The sequence below is a fragment of the Nerophis ophidion genome, linkage group LG23 (assembly GCF_033978795.1).
Source record: "Nerophis ophidion isolate RoL-2023_Sa linkage group LG23, RoL_Noph_v1.0, whole genome shotgun sequence".
NCBI lineage: Eukaryota > Metazoa > Chordata > Actinopteri > Syngnathiformes > Syngnathidae > Nerophis > Nerophis ophidion.
In genome coordinates, this window is record NC_084633.1 from 32,962,451 (window position 1) to 32,983,100 (window position 20,650).

The 20,650-nt window shown below is 39.4% G+C and overlaps 1 protein-coding gene across 8 annotated transcripts in view; it reads left to right on the forward strand.

The window, feature by feature from the left end:
* Positions 1 to 344: 344 nt before the first annotated feature.
* The window catches only part of hdac5 (histone deacetylase 5), a 124,929-nt gene continuing 104,623 nt past the window's right edge, over positions 345 to 20,650 (forward strand). For 4 of the 8 annotated variants that reach the window (XM_061884194.1, XM_061884203.1, XM_061884202.1 and 1 more), the window contains exon 1: positions 352 to 607. The gene's annotated coding sequence lies outside the window, so the exon portion shown is untranslated. Of the gene's footprint in view, positions 635 to 2,942; positions 3,009 to 3,075; positions 3,144 to 20,650 lie in introns of all 8 variants that reach the window. The other 4 variants (XM_061884197.1, XM_061884195.1, XM_061884201.1 and 1 more) reach the window with 4 other exon arrangements.

A 20,650-nucleotide genomic window follows, 5' to 3' on the forward strand; every position in this document is an offset into this window, starting at 1 on the left:
GACATAGTGCTGTATTTTACTTTTTTATCCCTTTTTTTTTCCAACCAAAAATGCTTTGCTCTGATTAGGGGGTACTTGAATTAAAAAAAAATTCACAGGGGGTACATCACTGAAAAAAGGTTGAGAACCACTGCTCTAGGGCTCCGTAGGAGAGAACTGGAAAATAAGTTTACAATTTCTTTATTCATTTTTTTAAGTTGTTATCTTTTTTGAGTAACGCATTTGGGGTAGTCAATAATCAGACTCGCTCTGCCTGTCTATCTCTCGCTCGTCTCCCCACCCCGTCTATCCCTACGCTGTCTGTCCTCATCCATTAGTTTCTATTGCGTCTATTTTTAGCCCCAGCAGACTGGTCACGTGGCAGCAGGAGGACGTCAATAATGTTGTTGGCGGCGGCGGAGAGAAGGGAAAAGGAGGCGGACTGTAAATATGGAGGAGGCGAAGCGCTAGGAGGTGAGAACTAACATTGCCACCGTGCTGCGGCAACACACCAGCGGCCGGGAGAAGCTTTTCTCGGAGACGCAGCGACCCCGCGGCGGGCAGTAAAGTCGGGAGGAAGACACCTCCGCACTAGTGCGCGTTCCAGGAGGACCCGCCGACATCCACGGTAACCGTGGAGTGAGAGAAAGCCAGAGTGCGTGGATGTGTTTATGTGTGATATATGTATATTATATGCATTTAATTGTATGAGTGACGGTTTTATTGATGAACTGTTGTCCACACTTGTGTCACACAGTAGCTAACTTGGAAACACACAGCTACTGCTAGCCAAAGCCCACAAACTGCATGACCTACCTGACAGATAAAACACTAGAGCTACTGCTACTAAATTGTACTTTGCCAGCAAGCTTCCGCCACGCAGTCTAAGCACACGTTGGCCTGCTCACTGTTTCTTGAGTTTGAGTTCAACTGACAGGGCACAACTTGAGGTTGACTGTAAGCAGCCTCCGTGGCTCCCCAGTGCATACATGCATAAAGCTAACTGCTAACTGAACAATAGCCTGTGTGCTCCATGGGGTGTCCAAGCAGCGGCCCCGGGTCAATTATTTGGCCTGCCGCTACTTTTATATGGGCCGTGTGCGTTTATTGAAAATGTAATTTATTCATTAAAGGCCTACTGAAACCCACTACTACCCACCATGCAGTCTGATTAGGGTTGGGTATCGTTTGAATTCGAACGATTCCGATTCTTTGTTTCGATTCCGATTCCTGACGATTCTCGATTCCGATTCTTTCTTTAAAATAAAAATACAATTTAAAAAAAAGGCAGGGTTAAAAAAAGTTTAGGATATTTTAAATGAGTTATCTAACCTACATCCATTTTCCATTTTCTACCGCTTATTCCCTTTTGGGGTTGCGGGGGGCGCTGGCGCCTATCTCAGCTACAATCGGGCGGAAGGCAGGGTACACCCTGGACAAGTCGCCACCTCATCGCAGGGCCAACACAGATAGACAGACAACATTCACACTCACATTCACACACTAGGGCCAATTTAGTGTTGCCAATCAACCTATCCCCAGGTGCATGTCTTTGGAAGTGGGAGGAAGCCGGAGTACCCGGAGGGAACCCACGCATTCACGGGGAGAACATGCAAACTCCACACAGAAAGATCCCGAGCCTGGATTTGAACCCAGGACTGCAGGAACTTCGAATTGTGAGGCAGACGCACTAACCCCTCTGCCACCGTGAAGCCCTATCTAACCTACAGTCTTTCTGAAAGAAATAGTCTGACATTCTCCATCAATTTTAATCTTATTAACTTTTTATGAACTTTACTATAAATTCATCACAGGGCTGTTTTCAACTAGAATATAAATATCACATCAATGAACTTGAATATAAATATTATAAATTATGAATACATTTTCACAGGGGTACACTTTCACCAAGAGAGCTTTATTTTTGAAAACCTCATGAAAACACATTTACACATAAGTGTATGATGCTGCAGGAAACCTCATGAAAACACATTTACACACACAAGTGTATGATGCTTCAGGTACTTAAACATGTTACCGTGCTCCCACTGATGGGCTAACCTGGTGCAGAAAAGCAAATAAACAATAAGAAACAACTTGCAAAACCCAGTCCAGATTAGCAGCAGGTACAGTATAAAATCAGAGACAGGTCTTGTTTAGGAAAATGACCATATCCGCCTTCTCAGGCAGGGTGCGTGAGCGTTCTGGACAGATAGTGTCTCCTGTCGAAGACGGGACACGCATTTATTTGTACTCCATGAATTCGGAGGTGCTTCATCATGTTCGACGTGCACCCTCCTAAGGACGAAACAGTCCTGTCGCACTTGTTACATTTCGCCGATATTTCATTTTTTTTAGTAAAATAAAGCCACACTTTCGACCGTCGACGCCCGCTATCCATGCTTGACTGACTCGCTCGGCTACATAGGCTCGGCTATGCTAACACTTCTGGCGGTGGGCGCTTCTTCTTCCGGGTCGGCGGACCGGGTATCGAAACTATCAAAACTAGGAATCGAAAATTTAAACTTTTGAACGATTCCGGGAGAATCGGAAAGTTAGTCCCGATTCCAATCGATACTCGATACTCGATACCCAACCCTAAGTCTGATAGTTTATTTATCAATGATGAAATATTAACATTGCAACACATGCCATTACGGCCTTTTTACTTTACTAAATTGCAATTTTAAATTTCCCGGGACTTTTTTCTTGAAAACGTTGCGTAATGATGATGTGTACGCGTGTCGTCACGTGCTGTTAGGAATATGAGCGCTGCGTACACACACAGCTAAAAGTCGTCTGCTTTAACGGCATAATTACACAGTATTTTGGAGATCTGTGTTGCTGAATCTTTTGCAATTTGTTCAATTAATATTGGAGAAGTCAAAGTAGAAAGACGGAGTTGGGAAGCTTTAGCCTTTAGCCACACAAACACACGGTGATTCCTTGTTTAAAATTCACAGACGTGAAACTTTAGTATGGCTCACAGCGGACATGGATCCCGACTACATTTCAACCAGCAGGTTTCGGTGAGAAAATTGTGGTTAAAAAGTCGCCTCTTACCGGATATCAGCTGAGCTTGTGCCGTCTATACAGCTGCCGTCAACTTTCCCGAGACACTGCGCGTCAACACCCGGCCGTGGACGTACACTTCCGACTATCAGGTACAGTTAAACTCGCTAAAACACTAGCAACACAATAGAAAGATATGGGATTCCCCAGAATTATCCTAGTAAATGTGTCTAAAAACATATGAATCTGTCTCAATTCAACGCGATTGCAATCGCGTTTTTTTTTTAAACTTGTTTTTTTTTCCTTTTTTTTTTTCTAGTCTGTCGCAATCAATATCTTGAAACACAAATCTTTCATCCTCGCTGAAATTAATGGGGAAATTATCGTTTTCTCGGTCTGAATAGCTGTTTTTGTTGGAGGCTCCCATTAAAATCAATGTGAGTATATGAAGAGCCCTCAACGTGTGACGTCATCGTCTGCGACTTCCGGTAGAGGCAGGGCTTTTCTCCAATTGCAAACTTTATTGTGGATGTTCTCTACTAAATCCTTTCAGCAAAAATATGGCAATATCGCAAAATGATCAAGTATGACACATAGAATGGACCTACTATCCCCGTTTAAATAAGAAAATCTTTTTGCTGAAAGGATTTAGTCGAGGGCTTCACGGTGGCAGAGGGGTTATTGCGTCTGCCTCACAATACGAAGGTCCTGCAGTCCTGGGTTTAATCCCAGGCTCAGGATCTTTCTGTGTGGAGTTTGCATGTTCTCCCTGTGAATGCGTGGGTTCCCTCCGGGTACTCCGGCTTCCTCCCACCACCAAAGACATGCACCTGGGGATAGGTTGATTGGCAACACTAAGTCCCTAGTGTGTGAATGTGAGTGTGAAAGTTGTCTGTCTATCTGTGTTGGCCCTGCGAAGAGGTGACGACTTGTCCAGTTATTTGGTAAGGGTTAGGGTAAGGGTTAGGTTTATAATAAGGCTATGCCGAATAAGGCATTAATTAGTACTTAATGACTAGTTAAGAGCCAATATGTAATTTGCATGTTATTTTTGCGTGTAATTTGCCAATATACTAATTTGCATGTTAATAAGCAACTAATTAATGGTGAATATGTTCCCCATACTAAAGTGTTACCATGTTTTTTTATTGGTGCACAAAATCAACCGTGGATGAACATCACCTTGTTCAAACAATAAAACTAAGACAGTGCATAAACTCACAACAAATCACACACCTGCAAATCAGTCAGCTGTTGCCGTATCTGTAAAATGCCAACAGGGAGGAGTTTGTATTTTCACGAAGAGTCGGGTGTGTTTTGATCTCGGCCGAACCCCTGAGGTCGACCCTTCGAACCCCTAGGGTTCAATCAAACCCCTAGGGTTCAATCGAACCCTGGTTAAAAACCACTGACTTAGAATATGTTCCCCTAGTGTCCAAATAACTTTTAAATTAAGTATTTGTTACTTATAATAGGTTCCCCATACCAAAGTGTTACCAAAAACATACAACTGTGTTGAATTTGAAAAAAATAAAAACATTTCACAAAGAAGGGTTTGGTGAATTCGCATATGAAACTGGCGGGGTTCGGTACCTCCAACAAGGTTAAGAACCACTGGTCTACATTAAAACATTCTTGTTCATACTGCCTTAATATATGCTAATTTTTTTAAACTTTTGTGCAGTGAGGGAAATCACAACTAAGTAAATTGACCAAAACTGTATTTATTAAACAGTTATTAAGCCGTGGCACAAAAACATTCATGTCATTGCAAAACAGAAAGTGCAAGATTGTCAGAGACATTTCAAAACAAGCTAAAAGTGCACTTTTGTGAATGATGTCACCAAGATGACTTATCAAAACAACATTAAATTAGGGCTGGGCGATATATCGATAGACGCGATATATTGCGGGTTTGTCTCTGTGCGATATAGAAAATGACTATATCGTGATATACGAGTATACATTCTCACGCCGTTGTTTTTAGCTGCGGGCATTAAACTGCATGCGTCTCTCCCTCTTTCTTGTCCCTCCTTCTCACAGACATAAAACAAGCGCACCTTCTTACATACGTCAGGAGTGCAACGTCACACGCCCTCCCCGAGCAGAGAGGTAGCAGCATGGGTAAAGTTAGCTGTGATGCTAGCGACGCCGTGCGAATGGTAATACGAGCGAAAGAAGGTGCGATTCTGGTAACAAATAAAGGAATAATTAATTCCCAAGAAAAACAGCTGGGCGTCCGTCATCTGGTGGTGGTTCAGCTTCAAGCGGGAAGATGTCGAATAGACAACTTTAATTTGTCAAGTGTGGGGCACAAGCGTTGCTACCAGAAGTAGCATTACTGCTAATATGTAGCATCATTTGAAAAGTCACCCACAAATAAATGTGTAATAAATACAGTTTTGGGGCTGGGGTTAGTGCGTCTGCCTCACAATACGAAGGTCCTGCAGTCCTGGGTTCAAATCCAGGCTCGGGATCTTTCTGTGTGGAGTTTGCATGTTCTCCCCGTGAATGCGTGGGTTCCCTCCGGGTACTCCGGCTTCCTCCCACTTCCAAAGACATGCACCTGGGGATAGGTTGATTGGCAACACTAAATTGGCCCTAGTGTGTGAATGTGAGTGTGAATGTTGTCTGTCTATCTGTGTTGGCCCTGCGATGAGGTGGCGACTTGTCCAGGGTGTACCCCGCCTTCCGCCCGATTGTAGCTGAGATAGGCGCCAGCGCCCCCCGCGACCCCGAAAGGGAATAAGCGGTAGAAAATGGATGGATGGATGGATAAATACAGTTTTGGTCAATTGACTTAGTTGTGATTTCCTTCTCTGCATGAAGTTTAAAATGAGTATATAATAATGCAGTATAAACAATAATGTTTTAATGTAGACATAGAATCATCATACTGCTGTGACTATACGTATCAAGTGTTAATTCTATGCTAAGGCAAAATATCGAGATATATATCGTGTATCGCGATATGGCTTAAAAATATCGAGATATTAAAAAAAGGACATATTGCGCAGCCCTACACTAGATTAAAGTGTACTTTTTGTACGGAACACCACTACAATAGTAAACAACAAATAAAGTGCACTTTTATGCATGATGTCACACAAGAAAGAGTAGGAAACGCATGCAGTGTAATGCCCGCAGCTAAAAGCAACTGCGTGAAAACGTATACTCGAATATCACGATATAGTCATTTTCTATGTCGCACAGAGACAAACCCGCGATACATCGAGTATATCGATATATCGCCCAGCCCTAGTGTATTATTAGTAGGGCTGTAACGATTCGCTGTAAAGGGGAATGGCATTTTCAAAAAATGATGCAATCAATGTTTTATATACCCCCGTTAACAGTGGCGGGCCGTGTGTTTCTCACCTAGGCCTTTAGTGATGTTCGACTTCAATATTTACCTCTCAAAATACTATAATTTATGTCCCCATATGACCATTGCTGGAGAAATACTATACAAAAACACATTTATACACTACTGGGCATTTGTTGTACAAAACAGTTTATTTTCTGGCGTATTTAAAAATCAATAAGCCCGCATAAGTAATTTAAACATAATCTTATGTGGTACTGTCAAAATTAAAATAGCAAAAAACATATTAAACATTAAAAAAATAAAGAAAAATAAAATATCTGAACTCGCACTTCCTTGCCGGGACAGCTGAGCTAGCTTCCGGGGTTGGTTGACATTTTCTTAGAAGATGTAGTTTCTCTTTAATTATCCTTCTTGAAAATGGCCTTGCAAATATATGTGTTGCCTTGTCTAATCATAAGAAATGCAGACGAAGCGTGTTGGCTGAGTTCTTAAAGTTTACTCCACAGCGTGCTCATCAAAAGCATCCTGCTGCATGTCTACATTCACGAGGCTACTGCGCATGTTCTTCACTACTGTGGCATGCTGGTTAATGGAATTCGTATGTTACCTACCTCATAACATCACTATATATTTGCCCTAGGCCATCTAGAAGACCTTACTGACAAGAACTCGTGATCTGATTGGTTATCGCAACTTTCTGTCAAATGTTTGTGTCCGTTCACTTACATAGACGCATGCATTGATGATTCTGAAAGCTCTTGGAAGATTTGGTAAAGCATGGCAACATAAGCTAGCTGATTTCTGATTAGATAAAAACTCTATAGCCTAAAAACAACAGCGCTGGTAGGAGCATAATTTGACATGAAGAGAATATGAATACTTTTAGATATTTAGGGAAAGTAAATGAAAAATTACTTTTATTTTTAATTATGATCATGATTTCTGGTAGTGTCAGGCCAGCAGAGAAGGCCTTGCTGCTCCGACGGCACACCACTGAGTAACAGGCACGTTCATAATAACATGTAATTGACGTATTTTGCTCATTTTAAGCATACAGTGCCATTTCTGGGTCTAGTTTGGATGCTAAAGTGGACCAACTTGTCGGATTATGCCCTCGTCCTTCTACTATCAGGATGAGAGGCATTGTTAATGAGAATAAACTTTCACTAGCACTGAGGCAAGGAAGCAGCTCACCAGGCGTTAATGTCAACATAGCTACTTAAGCTTGTTAGCTCTCTGTGATCACGGCGCAGCTATAAATAGTTTGTCTGCGCTAGCGCTAATAATAACAATCACTAATACTTGTTTAATTTTCAAGTCACAAAACGTAAATGGAGTATTATTGGCCGTTTTTGGGTGGTTATTTAGAGGGCTTTTCTGGGTGGAAGAGAAAACCTCATTGACTCCGTTAGCGGACTTTTATTTATTTATATTTTTAGAACACATAAAAAAATACATATCTCTTCTTCTTTTTACATAGGAATTGAGAACGATAGGCAAAAAATTCGGAATTTGTGGTTGCTGATATGATTCCGGGACAAAATTATTGTTTTTTTAGATCTATACAATCCGAAACGATTAAATGAATTGAAAACAATTCAGTTACTTTTCAGCAAAAAAAATCAGCCATTTTGACTGTGAAATAAATACTGGATACTGGACACTGCAGGTGAAGTTTCCTACATTCTGGTTATTTCTTGTAAGGGAATTATGTACAAATAAAATATAGATACAAACAAGCATTAATGGCCAATGCATTCACAACTTATTTGAATAAAGGGCAAGAAACACTTTAGGTTGAATTAACAAGAGGAAACATTTTCTGCTCACATTTTCAACATCCTAGCAATTTTCAGTAAAACTACACTAACCAGCATTTTAACTGTAGATTTACCTGTTAAATAAAGCTCACCGTCATACAGAATCTTTTCTCTGCCCTGCCGTCGCCGATGAAGGACAGTGTCCTAAGTGGGCGGAAGCCCCCTCATCCCTGTTGAGGATGTTGGTCCCTCGCTTCTTAATTTCCATAGCCTCCTTCATCCATCTTTTGCATTTTATTGTTTCTGATGATATGACTTCTCCTTGTGTTCGGTAAGGCGGTACGTCGCTGTAACTTGCTCCGCCGTCCCTTCTGTTGTGTCGTCCGCGTCTTTTGTGGCTTAAAGTTGTGTTGTGGCTTTATTGTTATGTTGTGTCACTTGTCTTTGTTGTGGCTTCTTCAATTGTGCTGTAGCTGAAAGTTTTTGTGTTGTAATTTATGATATTGTAATTCCCAGCAGTGGAAAAGGAGACAGTCAGAGATACACTCTTACTGTAGACGCTTTATTAACAAGCGGTAACAAATTCAGGGAGTCAAAGCACACATATACAAGGTTTAAGCACTCTACATGCAGACACCCAAACTCTCGCGCGACCACAATCAATATGCCGCTTTTGCACACGTCACACACAACAGCGCCACCCCTCAAAGGCCTGCACACATATCACAGATGTCACACAATTGTCTTGTGGTGTTTGCGTTTGTTATGACCTTTTTCAACCACCATAGCTATAAGCCATTTTTGTTTTGATGACGCCACAGACGAGCAAATAGACTTACTGTTCAACGCTTTTATTATTAAACGTGCTAGACTTCATGCAAATTATGACGTTCTTAAATCCATTGTTTTTCTTTTTCTTGCATCGATAAAAAAAACTAATGGATTCTCTTTTAAAATGATCTTAGATCGATACCTATCTTCCGGAAGGCAAATTTGCTGAGCACAGATCGATATACTTGAAATGAAAACAAATGATTCCCATGCAAAACAACGAGATTATATTTTTTATTTCCTGTTCCTGAAGTTAAACTGTTTCTACCACGAGGCCTTTAATGATTGCACAGGCAATATTTTAACAGTGTATGAAGAAGTGGAGGAGCAGGCTTGCTAATTGGAGTGGAAATCATATTGATGGGAGACTTAATGCATTTTACATAATATTTATAACCCATACTAGTTTAGAAAAAAGTCAACCGATGTATATTGAAAGTTCAAAACAGTAACCATCACCCTTTAACTTCGATAATTCAGCTAAACTAAACGCAGCTCACTTCTCCGATACTGCTCCCGAGGTCGCGGGGGGCTACAGCCTTTACCGGCTGCAATGGGGCAGAAGGCAGGGTACACCCTGGACACGTTGCCACCTCATCGCAGGGCCAAAACAGATAGACAACTAATCCTTTAATTTTTTTCAAATTAATAATATTTGTGAAAATGAAGTCATGCTGGTTAATGCTGGTTATCTTTACTAATTGCAGTGTTTCCCCCGGATTGCCAATATACTTGTGGGGGTGGGAACGTAGCTAGGGGCGTGGTCAATATGTTATCATTATATAAATAGCATATATTGTGGTGAGTTTTTTTTGTTTTAAAGGCAAAAAAAATTATACATTCATTTAAAATAATTAATTATTTTTAACATATTTCTGTTGTATTTTTTGTCATTTTGCTTTATTTTTTATTTGTCGCTGCTGTTTTAAGTTTATAAAAACTATAGACCTGGGCCAATAACAAATTTAGCTTATATCAACCTATTATTGCCATTATTTTTATGAGACCAAATTAACCATTGATGTAATGATATTACATAATAATAATGTATGTATATTAGGGCTTGCCGATATTGCCTTTTTTTAATATCTCGATATTTTTAGGCAATATCGCGATACATGATATATATCTCGATATTTTGCCTTAGCCTTGAATTAACACTTGATACATATAATCACAGCAGTAGGATGTTTCTATGTGTCTACATTAAAACATTTTTCTTCATACTGCATTAATATATACTCATTTTAAACTTTCATGCAGAGAAAGAAATCACAACTAAGTCAATTGACCAAAACTGTATTTATTAAACAGTTATTAGCGGGTGGCTTTTCAAATGATGCTACATATTAGCAGTAATGCAACTTCTGGTAGCGACGCCTGTGCCCCACACTTGACAAATTAAAGTTGTTTTTTCAACATCTTCCCGCTTGAAGCCGAACTACCGCCAGACCATGGACCCCCTGCTGTTTTCTTGGGAATTAATTCTTCCTTCATTTGTTACCATATTCACACCTTCTTTCTCTCTTATTAGCACTCGCACGGCTTCGCTACCATCACAGCTAACGTTACCCATGCTGCTACCTTTCTGCTCGGGGAGGGCGTGTGACGTTGCACGCGCCTGTTTTAAGTCTCTGTGACAAGGAGAGACAAGAAAGAGGAGAGACGCATGCAGTTTAATGCCCGCAGCTAAAAACAACTGCGTGAGAACGTATACTCGAATATCACGATATAGTCATTTTGTATATCGCACAGAAACAAACCCGCGATATATCGCGTATATCGATATATCGCCCAGCCCTAATGTATACCCTTTCAAATGCAATAAACATGTATTCATCGTGTGTTTTAACGTTGTAAATGAAATGTGAACTTTTAAATAACAGTAAAATATACTTTGTCTGTTAGCAACATTTTTGCACTTGAATAAAAAAAAAGGCATTAATTAGTACTTAATGACTAGTTAAGAGCCAATATGTTACTAATTTGCATGTTAATAAGCAACTAATTAATGGTGAATATGTTCCCCATACTAAAGTGTTACCATGTTTTTTTATTGGTGCACAAAATCAACCGTGCATGAACATCACCTTGTTCAAACAATAAAACTAAGACAGTGCATAAACTCACAACAAATCACACACCTGCAAATCAGTCAGCTGTTGCCGTATCTGTAAAATGCCAACAGGGAGAAGTTTGTATTTTCACGAAGAGTCGGGTGTGTTTTGATCTCGGCCGAACCCCTGAGGTCGACCCTTCGAACCCCTAGGGTTCAATCGAACCCCTAGGGTTCAATCGAACCCTGGTTAAAAACCACTGACTTAGAATATGTTCCCCTAGTGTCCAAATAACTTTTAAATTAAGTATTTGTTACTTATAATAGGTTCCCCATACCAAAGTGTTACCAAAAACATACAACTGTGTTGAATTTGAAAAAAATAAAAACATTTCACAAAGAAGGGTTTGGTGAATTCGCATATGAAACTGGCGGGGTTCGGTACCTCCAACAAGGTTAAGAACCACTGGTCTACATTAAAACATTCTTGTTCATACTGCCTTTATATATGCTAATTTTTTAAAACTTTTGTGCAGTGAGGCAAATCACAACTAAGTAAATTGACCAAATGTGTATTTATTAAACAGTTATCAAGCCGTGGCACAAAAACATTCATGTCATTGCAAAACAGAAAGTGCAAGATTGTCAGAGACATTTCAAAACAAGCTAAAAGTGCACTTTTGTGAATGATGTCACCAAGATGACTTATCAAAACAACATTAAATTAGGGCTAGGCGATATATCGATATACGCGATATATTGCGGGTTTGTCTCTGTGCGATATAGAAAATGACTATATCGTGATATACGAGTATACATTCTCACGCCGTTGTTTTTAGCTGCGGGCATTAAACTGCATGCGTCTCTCCCTCTTTCTTGTCCCTCCTTCTCACAGACGTAAAACAAGCGCACCTTCTTACATACGTCAGGAGTGCAACGTCACACGCCCTCCCCGAGCAGAGCGGTAGCAGCATGGGTAAAGTTAGCTGTGATGCTAGCGAAGCCGTGCGAATGGTAATACGAGCGAAAGAAGATGCGATTCTGGTAACAAATAAAGGAATAATTAATTCCCAAGAAAAACAGCTGGGCGTCCGTCATCTGGCGGTGGTTCAGCTTCAAGCAGGAAAATGTCGAATAGACAACTTTAATTTGTCAAATGTGGGGCACAAGCTTTGCTACCAGAAGTAGCATTACTGCTAATATGTAGCATCATTTGAAAAGTCACCCACAAATAAATGTGTAATAAATACAGTTTTGGTCAATTGACTTAGTTGTGATTTCCTTCTCTGCATGAAGTTTAAAATGAGTATATAATAATGCAGTATAAACAATAATGTTTTAATGTAGACATAGAATCATCATACTGCTGTGACTATACGTATCAAGTGTTAATTCTATGCTAAGGCAAAATATCGAGATATATATCGTGTATCGTGATATGGCTTAAAAATATCGAGATATTAAAAAAAGGACATATCGCGCAGCCCTACACTAAATTAAAGTGTACTTTTTGTACGGAACACCACTACAATAGTAAACAACAAATAAAGTGCACTTTTATGCATGATGTCACACAAGAAAGAGTAGGAAACGCATGCAGTGTAAAGCCCGCAGCTAAAAGCAACTGCGTGAAAACGTATACTCGAATATCACGATATAGTCATTTTCTATGTCGCACAGAGACAAACCCGCGATACATCGAGTATATCGATATATCGCCCAGCCCTAGTGTATTATTAGTAGGGCTGTAACGATTCGCTGTAAAGGGGAATGGCATTTTCAAAAAATGATGCAATCAATGTTTTATATACCCCCTTTAACAGTGGCGGGCCGTGTGTTTCTCACCTAGGCCTTTAGTGATGTTCGACTTCAATATTTACCTCTCAAAATACTATAATTTATGTCCCCATATGACCATTGCTGGAGAAATACTATACAAAAACACATTTATACACTACTGGGCATTCGTTGTACAAAACAGTTTATTTTCTGGCGTATTTAAAAATCAATAAGCCCGCATAAGTAATTTAAACATAATCTTATGTGGTACTGTCAAAATTAAAATAGCAAAAAACATATTAAACATTAAAAAAATAAAGAAAAATAAAATATCTGAACTCGCACTTCCTCGCCGGGACAGCTGAGCTAGCTTCCGGGGTTGGTTGACATTTTCTTAGAAGATGTAGTTTCTCTTTAATTATCCTTCTTGAAAATGGCCTTGCAAATATATGTGTTGCCTTGTCTAATCATAAGAAATGCAGACGAAGCGTGTTGGCTGAGTTCTTAAAGTTTACTCCACAGCGTGCTCATCAAAAGCATCCTGCTGCATGTCTACATTCACGAGGCTACTGCGCATGTTCTTCACTACTGTGGCATGCTGGTTAATGGAATTCGTATGTTACCTACCTCATAACATCACTATATATTTGCCCTAGGCCATCTAGAAGACCTTACTGACAAGAACTCGTGATCTGATTGGTTATCGCAACTTTCTGTCAAATGTTTGTGTCCGTTCACTTACATAGACGCATGCATTGATGATTCTGAAAGCTCTTGGAAGATTTGGTAAAGCATGGCAACATAAGCTAGCTGATTTCTGATTAGATAAAAACTCTATAGCCTAAAAACAACAGCGCTGGTAGGAGCATAATTTGACATGAAGAGAATATGAATACTTTTAGATATTTAGGGAAAGTAAATGAAAAATTACTTTTATTTTTAATTATGATCATGATTTCTGGTAGTGTCAGGCCAGCAGAGAAGGCCTTGCTGCTCCGACGGCACACCACTGAGTAACAGGCACGTTCATAATAACATGTAATTGACGTATTTTGCTCATTTTAAGCATACAGTGCCATTTCTGGGTCTAGTTTGGATGCTAAAGTGGACCAACTTGTCGGATTATGCCCTCGTCCTTCTACTATCAGGATGAGAGGCATTGTTAATGAGAATAAACTTTCACTAGCACTGAGGCAAGGATGCAGCTCACCAGGCGTTAATGTCAACATAGCTACTTAAGCTTGTTAGCTCTCTGTGATCACGGCGCAGCTATAAATAGTTTGTCTGCGCTAGCGCTAATAATAACAATCACTAATACTTGTTTAATTTTCAAGTCACAAAACGTAAATGGAGTATTATTGGCCGTTTTTGGGTGGTTATTTAGAGGGCTTTTCTGGGTGGAAGAGAAAACCTCATTGACTCCGTTAGCGGACTTTTATTTATTTATATTTTTAGAACACATAAAAAAATACATATCTCTTCTTCTTTTTACATAGGAATTGAGAACGATAGGCAAAAAATTCGGAATTTATGGTTGCTGATATGATTCAGGGACAAAATTATTGTTTTTTTAGATCTATACAATCCGAAACGATTAAATGAATTGAAAACAATTCAGTTACTTTTCAGCAAAAAAAATCAGCCATTTTGACTGTGAAATAAATACTGGATACTGGACACTGCAGGTGAAGTTTCCTACATTCTGGTTATTTCTTGTAAGGGAATTATGTACAAATAAAATATAGATACAAACAAGCATTAATGGCCAATGCATTCACAACTTATTTGAATAAAGGGCAAGAAACACTTTAGGTTGAATTAACAAGAGGAAACATTTTCTGCTCACATTTTCAACATCCTAGCAATTTTCAGTAAAACTACACTAACCAGCATTTTAACTGTAGATTTACCTGTTAAATAAAGCTCACCGTCATACAGAATCTTTTCTCTGCCCTGCCGTCGCCGATGAAGGACAGTGTCCTAAGTGGGCGGAAGCCCCCTCATCCCTGTTGAGGATGTTGGTCCCTCGCTTCTTAATTTCCATAGCCTCCTTCATCCATCTTTTGCATTTTATTGTTTCTGATGATATGACTTCTCCTTGTGTTCGGTAAGGCGGTACGTCGCTGTAACTTGCTCCGCCGTCCCTTTTGTTGTGTCGTCCGCGTCTTTTGTGGCTTAAAGTTGTGTTGTGGCTTTATTGTTATGTTGTGTCACTTGTCTTTGTTGTGGCTTCTTCAATTGTGCTGTAGCTGAAAGTTTTTGTGTTGTAATTTATGATATTGTAATTCCCAGCAGTGGAAAAGGAGACAGTCAGAGATACACTCTTGCTGTAGACGCTTTATTAACAAGCGGTAACAAATTCAGGGAGTCAAAGCACACATATACAAGGTTTAAGCACTCTACATGCAGACACCCAAACTCTCGCGCGACCACAATCAATATGCCGCTTTTGCACACGTCACACACAACAGCGCCACCCCTCAAAGGCCTGCACACATATCACAGATGTCACACAATTGTCTTGTGGTGTTTGCGTTTGTTATGACCTTTTTCAACCACCATAGCTATAAGCCATTTTTGTTTTGATGACGCCACAGACGAGCAAATAGACTTACTGTTCAACGCTTTTATTATTAAACGTGCTAGACTTCATGCAAATTATGACGTTCTTAAATCCATTGTTTTTCTTTTTCTTGCATCGATAAAAAAAACTAATGGATTCTCTTTTAAAATGATCTTAGATCGATACCTATCTTCCGGGAGGCAAATTTGCTGAGCACAGATCGATATACTTGAAATGAAAACAAATGATTCCCATGCAAAACAACGGGATTATATTTTTTATTTCCTGTTCCTGAAGTTAAACTGTTTCTACCACGAGGCCTTTAATGATTGCACAGGCAATATTTTAACAGTGTATGAAGAAGTGGAGGAGCAGGCTTGCTAATTGGAGTGGAAATCTTATTGATGAGAGACTTAATGCATTTTACATAATATTTATAACCCATACTAGTTTAGAAAAAAGTCAACCGATGTATATTGAAAGTTCAAAACAGTAACCATCACCCTTTAACTTCAATAATTCAGCTAAACTAAACGCAGCTCACTTCTCCGATACTGCTCCCGAGGTCACGGGGGGCTACAGCCTTTACCGGCTGCAATGGCGCAGAAGGCAGGGTACACCCTGGACAAGTTGCCACCTCATCGCAGGGCCAAAACAGATGGACAACTAATCCTTTAATTTTTTTCAAATTAATAATATTTGTGAAAATGAAGTCATGCTGGTTAATGCTGGTTATCTTTACTAATTGCAGTGTTTCCCCCGGATTGCCAATATACTTGTGGGGGTGGGAACGTAGCTAGGGGCGTGGTCAATATGTTATCATTATATAAATAGCATATATTGTGGTGAGTTTTTTTTGTTTTAAAGGCTAAAAAAATTATACATTAATTTAAAATAATTAATTATTTTTAAAATATTTCTGTTGTATTTTTTGTCATTTTGCTATATTTTTTATTTGTCGCTGCTGTTTTAAGTTTATAAAAACTATAGACCTGGGCCAATAACAAATTTAGCTTATATCAACCTATTATTGCCATTATTTTTATGAGACCAAATTAACCATTGATGTAATGATATTACATAATAATAATGCATGTATATTAGGGCTTGGCGATATTGCCTTTTTTTAATATCTCGATATTTTTAGGCAATATCGCAATACATGATATATATCTCGATATTTTGCCTTAGCCTTGAATTAACACTTGATACATATAATCACAGCAGTATGATGTTTCTATGTGTCTACATTAAAACATTTTTCTTCATACTGCATTAATATATACTCATTTTAAACTTTCATGCAGAGAAAGAAATCACAACTAAGTCAATTGACCAAAACTGTATTTATTAAACAGTTATTAGCGGGTGGCTTTTCAAATGATGCTACATATTAGCAGTAATGCAACTTCTGGTAGCGACGCCTGTGCCCCACACTTGACAAATTAAAGTTGTTTTTTCAACATCTTCCCGCTTGAAGCCGAACTACCGCCAGACCATGGACTCCCTGCTGTTTTCTTGGGAATTAATTCTTCCTTCATTTGTTACCATATTCACACCTTCTTTCTCTCTTATTAGCACTCGCACGGCTTCGCTACCATCACAGCTAACGTTACCCATGCTGCTACCTTTCTGCTCGGGGAGGGCGTGTGACGTTGCACGCGCCTGTTTTAAGTCTCTGTGAGAAGGAGAGACAAGAAAGAGGAGAGACGCATGCAGTTTAATGCCCGCAGCTAAAAACAACTGCGTGAGAACGTATACTCGAATATCACGATATAGTCATTTTGTATATCGCACAGAGACAAACCCGCGATATATCGCGTATATCGATATATCGCCCAGCCCTAATGTATACCCTTTCAAATGCAATAAACATGTATTCATCGTGTGTTTTAACGTTGTAAATGAAATGTGAACTTTTAAATAACAGTAAAATATACTTTGTCTGTTAGCGACATTTTTGCACTTGAATAAAAATTATAACCACAAGCAATAACAAATCTTGAGGGGTGGGGGGTAGTTCAAATAAACACAACCATAACAATACATAAAATAGCTAAATAAAAAATGGGACAAGTGGTAGAAAATGTATGGATGGAAGTATTTACAAACAAAGTTGCAATTCAATATTGAACATGTAGAAGTGGTGAAGTTGTACTAACTAACAATCACTTTAGGACCTTTTAAAAGAAAAGTGCTAAGTAACAATACAAACACTGCAGTTTAAACGGATGTATTTACAGGTGAAAGCTAAATGAAATTCTGAGTGAGGGACACTGGCATAACATGACAGCCCTTTAAAAAAATGCTATTTTAACTGCAATAAATTGCAGCATGTCTGGTGATGTATTTAACCACACTTTCTGTGAGCGCACACAATTTTGCACCGTTTTATTTACACTGACCTGGCTTGTTCACCAAACGCGAAGTAAGTGGGAAGTGAATGTGGACTGTCGAGTAATTGTATGTCAAGTGGGCGTGCATGTTTGTTGTAGTTGTGCACATTCGACACACTGACTTCTCTGTGTTGATAGGCTCTCTCATTCCAAAGGTTTAAACTGAAATATTCACACATTGGGGCAGTAGAATTTGATTTTGTGATCATTTTGTCCATATTAGCTGCTACATGCTAACTAGTCGCACTGTGTGATGCTAGCGGGCCGGCGGTCCCGCATCGCTACACAGACTCAAAAAACATTTAATGAAAAAAAAAAAAAATGTGCCCCCTTTTCATTCCACTATGGTATAAATGCGCATAGCCGCTAAAAGCGACAAAAAGCGTGAATGCTATTGAAGCATGCACATGGTGATGTATTGACGCTGGAAAACTGACCGACTTTCATTTTCATTTGTTGTTGGTCAATTGACTTATCATATATCGGCCTAGGCCTACTTCTGCAATCCTTTTGATTACTTTTTCTTTATCAAAAACAACTAGCAACAAATCTAGCATTTTTTTCTGGTGTTAAATCAGTAGCGGCTGCTGGTCTTTCAGTAGGGTAGACTCATTTTCAGCTACTCTATAATCTGCTGTGTGTAACAGGGTCAATTACGTCTTGTAAATAATTTATTTTCTAAAGTTTTATTATTGTTATAATTACACAAAATATGTAAGTTACATGTAAATACCTGAATATTGTTTGATGTTTTTTCAATGTGGAACCATTGTCTCGTTGTCCCTCCTACTGCAATAATTACTGTGACACCTGTCTTTTTATATGCGTTAAACACGCCCTCCAACTTCCCTTTTTGTCTACGATAACGGGAGAAGTAGGCGTTCATGCGACGACAGAAAATGTCTTGTTAAGAACTTTAATTCATTTCTTGTTCATTATTATATATTTGTGTAGGGGCTCGACGATGGCACAAAGTTTTGATGACGATTGTATTCTGTGTTATCAGGTATGTTTTTATTTTACTGTGTATGTAACTATGCCCTTTTTGTCTACGATAACGGGAGAGGGGCTCGACGATGGCACAAAGTTTTGATGACGATTGTATTCTGTGTTATCAGTAAAGTGCAGTGGAGAAACCCATGGTGTCGGTCGTCTTACATAAAAAACACACAACGCAGAGGAAAAGACCACCGGTTACATGTGTATTACTGTGCACATTTTAACAGCGCAAGTTCAAGTTTCTGGTACCTGGAATTGATAAAAATCTTAGTTACTTGTGTGTGTGTGTTTTAATAAATGTTCATTAATTGATGACATTTGATTTTTTTAATGTAACATTTAAAAAGGAGCTTATTATAATAACTGTGCTGTCCAGTTTTTATGTCTCGTGTTCTTACACATTCTAGTCTCATTTGCAATGCAAATGCGGTTCCAAGGCATTAGATGGCAGTGCTGTATAGGCTACCTATGGTATGTTGTGTAACTAGGAAGTACATGTCGATTTTTCCAGTGAGCTGAATGTTATATTGTGCCCTGCAAAGTGTTGATACTCTAAGTATTGTATTTATTACACACTAGCTGTTTGATGGTAGCATTCATCTTAGTTGTAGTTTCCATGACCAAATTTGGATGTGTTGAAATCACCATGTAAAATCGCTGATGCTATAAGTAGCTTGTCAATGTAAACTAGCATCAAGCCAAGGCATTTTGGAAGAGTGGAGCCTTTAAAGGATTGTAAAATTCCCCATATCAACACGGAACAACGGAATGAAACTGCTCTGGCAGTGGTTTATATTTCAAGATCGCTGATTCTCTTATTTTTCCCTCAAACAAAAAAAGGGATTCAGCCTCAGACAGATCATCCAATCATCATGTAGAAGCCCGGACTCCAGGCCAGCCCACTTCTCATTAATATCCAGAGGTGCTCTGCGACCATGGGCGGTACAAAGCTGAGCATTTATCCAAAGTAAAATTTCTCGCACATATTTAGTCACTCAAATATAAACACAAAAGTACATATTTGAACTAATTGTTTGAGATATTTAGGGGAAGCTGAGCTTTCCCTGCAGTCTTATGGAGACTCTTCTGTCGTTCGATGTCCGTGACAAACAGCGAGAGCTGCAGCAAGCCTGACGTCACACTTGCTACGCTCTGCTGCTCCAACTGTACTTTGTTTCCTTGAAAGGGTGCCACTGTTCCCTTAATGTTTGCCCATTTCACATTTTGTAGTTTGCTATGCGCAGTTATATCTCCAATATATTAAAGTATGTCCACATACTTTAATCATAACAACATCACAAACGGGCAGCGTGGTGGAGGAGGGGTTAGTGCGTCTGCCTCACAATACGAAAGTCCTGGGAGTTTGCATGTTCTCCCCGTGACTGTGTGGGTTCCCTCCAGGTACTCCAGCTTCCTACCACCTCCAAAGACATGCACCTGGGGATAGGTTGTTTGGCAACACTAAATTGGCCCTTGTGCGTGAATGTAAGTGTGAATGTTGTCTGTCTATCTGTGTTGGCCCTGCGATGAGATGGCGACTTGTCCAGGGTTTACCCCGCCTTCTGCCCGATTGTAGCTGAGATAGGCTCCAACGCCCCCCGCATCCTGAAGGGAATAAGTGGTAGACAATGGATGGATGGATGGAACATCACAAACATCATGCTTAGGCAGTGCTGTTTTGGTGGTCAGTCTTTTTTCCGTGGCTGAATATCCGGTGCATCACTTGTCAATAGTGCGCAAATAATAGGCTATATATATTATATATACTGTATATATACAAACCCTGTTTCCATATGAGTTGGGAAATTGTGTGAGATGTAAATATAAACGGAATACAATGATTTGCAAATAATTTTCAACCCATATTCAATTGAATGCACTACAAAGACAAGATATTTGATGTTCAAACTCATAACCTTTATTTTTTTTTGCAAATAATAATTAACT